General features: G+C 40.2%; 1 non-coding gene across 1 annotated transcript; it reads right to left on the bottom strand.

Annotated features, from left to right (window-relative positions):
• LOC113458362 lies at positions 1 to 117 on the bottom strand. The gene has a single exon (XR_003378738.1). It is a non-coding gene; the product is annotated as a U4 spliceosomal RNA (small nuclear RNA).
• Positions 118 to 4,844: the final 4,727 nt, after the last annotated feature.

Raw genomic sequence — 4,844 nt, 5'->3', positions numbered from 1 at the left:
AAAAAAAAAATAAAAAAATGATAGTTTTCTTTTTTTGTTTTTTTTTTTGTTTTCAATTAGCAATAATCGCGCCTCGGATAAACCTCATTGGCTTCGATACTGCCACTGCGCAAAGCTAATGATAGTTTTCTTAAAGGTTCCTTCCATCACTGTTGTTTGAGTCCTTGCCTTAGTTATGTTTGCTTATTATCATTTTACTACTTTTTAAAAAATAAGAATAATCTGAGTTCCTTGAAGAATTTAATGAAGATAATTTATTCTAACAATGACGTACATGAGAGTTTGTTTTGTTTGTTTGTTTGTTTGTTTGTTTATTTATTTATTGAGATAGGGTTTCTCTGGGTAGCCCTAGCTGTCCTGGAACTCTCTGTAGACCAGGCTGGCCTCCTGAGTGCAGGGATTAAGGTGTGCACCACCTCTGCTTGGTCCTTTTTCAGTTTTTATGCTTTGTTATGGTCTCCATGTTACAATTTCCATGTGAACAGCAGAACTGGCTGGCTATACTTAGGAGTGTGTGCAAACTACAGAAGGCCTACTGGTAGAGCACTTCCTGGAATGTTGAGGGTCCCATGTTACTGGAGTCGGGGTCATAGCAGATACCCCATTACTCTTTGTTACCCATCCTCAATAAACCAATGAAAAGAGCCAAATTAATGATGAAAAGCAGAAAGGGGGATTTGATCAATGTAACCACATTGGGAAGAGGGATAAAAATAGGTGATGCCTGCCCCCAACTAGAGTTTAAAGGGAAGAGGACAGATATACCTATGTAAGGCAGCGAGGCCACGGATTGCCTTTTGTTGCCTCTATTTCCTGTCTTTTCTACAAGGTCATTTGACAAGTGTAAATCTTTCTGCTGGAGACAAGATTCTCTTCTTGTTGTAGCCCAGTGACTCAAACAGTTCTTGAGGAATTCTCAGTTTTTGGGATCAAGTTCAGTAAGAGGAGAGAGGCACAAACATGTCTTTAGACCTGCCATGCAGGCTGGTTATGCTTGGGCTAGATCCTCAGCAGTACAGCATACAAAACCAAATGAAGCCCCAAAGACAAAGTCTAGCTTCAGACCTCCCAAATTAAAGTCTATGGTTTTTGTTTTTTAACAAGATTCCCTAAGTGGTAGGTAGCACATTGAATTTGAGAACTATTGTGGTCTAGGGATGGACTCTTCGTTTAATGAACACTTTTCTGATGCTGCTATGTTTCATTTCTTACACAATTCATTCGTATTTTGTATTTTATTTATTAATCATATTGCAGGATCTCTCTTTTTTTTAAAATTATTTTATTGGTGTTTTAGCCTGTATGTATATCTGTGTGAGGGTGCTGGATCCTGGAGTTACAGACAGTTGTAAGCTGCCATATGGGTGCTGGGAATTGAACTCGGGTCCTCTAGAAGAGCAGTCAGTGCTCTTAACCACTGAGCCATCTCTTCAGCCCCTGCAGGATCTCTTTTACATAGTGCCTGTGAGGTTCTGATTAGGTATTTTTCTGAAGTGGAAACCTCAGTAGGGAATCTTGGAAGAAGGAGATGAGTTACAGATTAGAGTTCCTTTTCCGTAGCAGCTTTCTGTCAGGTACTTTTCTTGACGTGCACACAGAGACCCAAGCTCAGCCCTGTCTTCAGAAACACCTCCTTTGAGAATGAGTCTCCTTGGCCACGAACCCACCATATTTGCTAGACTGACTGGCTCTGGAGCTCCAGGAATCCTCCTGTCTTCATTTTCCAGTGCTAGAATAACTCCCCCACACTGTTTTTATATATGTGAGGGATTGAACTAGATCTTCATACATGTAGAAGTGTAGAAGTGAGCTATCATCAGCATGTTTAAATGTTTTAATTCAAATCCCTAATATAAAGTGTAAATTTATAATTGGATAGTTATAATTTTATTGGCATTTTTGCCACTTAGAATTTGAACTTAAGGATTTGCATTTGGTAGTTATCTTTGAGATCGACCACTTGATTGAAAAATAAAAATAAAAAGGATGGGCATGACTGCCGCTAAGGTGGAGAAGAAGGCTTATTGTAGATAAAGGGGAGCATAGCCAGAGGCAGGAACATCTGGGAGAGTTCAGAGTGAATGTGACCCTGAGCCTGGCTGTGTGAGAAGGCAAAGGGGAGAGAGGAGATCCAGGAGGGTAAAGGGTAGAGGGTTGGGGACACCAAAATGGCTGGATTCTATAGGAAAGGGCAGTTCCTGGGCTGGAGAAATTTAGGGTGGAGTGTACTCTGTAACTGGTAGGGAATGAGGGAGCAGGGAGACTCTTGCTGTCAGGTGGACTTTGATATGTTAAATAGACACCTCAGCCTTTTGTCTGCAGTTTGAGACCCACGTCCCAGTCTTTTTGTTGATAATCAGTGACTACTTCCTGCCGCGGTGAGAGTCCTTGTTGGATTGTTGGGGACCCAGGAGAGCTGGAATGGTGGCCAAGACCTAGAAGAGCAGGGTGGTTCACTGACTATCCAGGCTCAATGGGATTATCCGGGGTTAAGATATGTGTAGGCACAATGGAACAGTCTGTGAGGCTGGACCACCTAGGGCTAGCTGCTTTGGAGCTGTCTAGGATGCAGAGGCTCAGGCTGGCTGAAAATTCTGTCAGAATGAAACACATGGGACTGGTGAGTTTGGGGTAGTTTGCAGTATTTAGTTGATTGGAAATCTGCTGGAACAGATACAGATTAGGGACAGAAGGTAGAGTTAAAGAGTGTAGGGGAAATTTTAAAAAAATAATTCAGTTTTATTTTATGAGTATTGATTGGTGTTTTGCCTGCATGTCTGTCTGTCTGTGTGAGGGTGTCAGATCCTCTGTATCTGGAGTTACAGAGAGTTGTAAGCTGCCAGGTGGGTGCTGGGAATTGAATGTGTATCCTCTGGAAGAACAGTCAGTGTTCTTAACCACTGAGGCATCTCTCCAGCCCCCAGAGGAGAATTTTTTTATCTAGGGTATACATTTGAAATTTATAGACCTACGGTCCTGGTAGTTAGATTCCCAAGATCAAGGGGAAGAGAGAGCCCACTCAGGAATAGCAGGTGGGGGAAATTTAGGAGTACTTGAGTCTGTTTGGCCTGCAGGAGGTGGATTCAAGTTGAGTCCCTGAAACCACTACCTAGATGGTTGCCGTGGCTCCTGTGGTCTAGATGCCTTTGTTTGGGGTAGTCAGTGTCTATCATACAGGACAGCATTTAATTTTTAGCTGCCAGAGAGCAGCCTTGGCCAGACCCAAGTCTGAGAGATGTTCCTGTGGAGAAGAACTTGAGGATGACCTTACTTTGACCAGGCAGAGTACAGAAGTCAGCCCAAAAGTGTTCCTGGCATCATCAAAATAAAGCTTTAAGCCCTAAATACAGTCCATAGGGAGACTGGGAATTTTTCTGATCCTTTTATAGTGTGCCATTATAGAAGATAGTTAAAGTGCAACAAAGTGAGCATAGACAAAGAAGCTAGACAGATATTACTGTGACCCTGAGTAGCCCTTAGGAATTTATAAACCTTATCAAACAAATACACCTTATTTAGCAAACATATATTGTTACTTATTGAATTTTCTAGAAGCCTGGGGTTGAACTGTTAGCAAAGCCATAAGTAGTTAGGTGTAAATCTCTAAATCAGCTTTTGTTAACCTTAAAGTTTATCATCATAATTCATACCAACCCAAAATATTTTGGGCCTGTTGTTGTTTCATTAGTCTAAAAGAGGAAGCAGAGGGCTCAATAGGACTAAAAAGTTATATAGATGTTACCTTAGTTGGTTTATATTATGTGGTCATCTTAAAATGGCAGTTAAGTCCCATAGCATGTACCTTTTAACCTCAGTAAAGATGGCTGCCAGCCACATAGCTGTTATTAAAAGCTATTTTTTGAAAGATTTATTATGTATACAATGTTCTGTTTCCATGTATGTTTGCAGAACACTGTATACATAATAAGTAAAGCTTTATTTATTTCTCATTATAGATGGTTGTAAGCCACTATGTAGTTTTTGGGAATTGAATTTAGGACTTCTGGAAGAGCAGTGCTCTTAACTGCTAAAGATTCTTTTTTCTTTCTTTCTTTCTTTCTTTCTTTCTTTCTTTCTTTCTTTCCTTTTTTTTTTTGTAGATCAGTTTTATGTTTTTCCTTTTTTCTTTTTTATTTTTTTTTAAACGAGTTGAATCTAGCTGGGTAGTGATGGTGTCCTTTAATCCCAATACTCTGGACGCAGAGGCAGGTGAATCTCTGAGTTTGAGGACAGCCAAGGATACACAGAGACACTTTGTCTTGAAAAAACAAACAAAAAAGTTGAATTCAAGTTACATATACAGTATATTATAAACAAGGGTTGAATCACATATATAGTAACTTATAGCAAATTAAGATTGCCTCTGTATGGATTTTTAATTATAAGCCTTTGTTTAAAGCCAAGTTTTGTTACAGATTTATAGATAATTTTTAACTATACCCAGTGAACTTACAACTCCTGAGAATTGAATTTACAGCATAGTTTTAAGAGATGTTTTGAGAGCAGAGCAAAGAGAAATTGTAGAGATAAAAGTTTATGAAGAGTGGGAAGCAGAAGTGTAGAGCAGAGCTAGTGCAGATGGAAGAGATTTGGGCTCAGTTGTTTGTGCAGTGGCAGTTAAGATTTGTGAGAGTTTGGAAATCAAGTGTGCCTATTTTTGGCCATTGATCTATACTGAGGCCAAGCTGTTTATAGTCCAGGCCTGGGTGTGTGTGTGTGTGTGTGTGTGTGTGTGTGTGTGTGTGTGTGTGTGAGAACCCCAAAGAAATGATTCCCTTCATCTCTGCACTGGGAGAACCGGATTCCAATGGTTTTGCCTCTAGAAATAGCATCCTCTTTTGCGG

This window comes from Microtus ochrogaster, unplaced genomic scaffold, assembly GCF_000317375.1.
Source record: "Microtus ochrogaster isolate Prairie Vole_2 unplaced genomic scaffold, MicOch1.0 UNK15, whole genome shotgun sequence".
In the NCBI taxonomy this organism is placed as follows: domain Eukaryota; kingdom Metazoa; phylum Chordata; class Mammalia; order Rodentia; family Cricetidae; genus Microtus; species Microtus ochrogaster.
The sequence above is the reverse complement of the archived record's forward strand: the minus strand, read 5'-3'. Positions and strand labels throughout refer to the sequence as shown.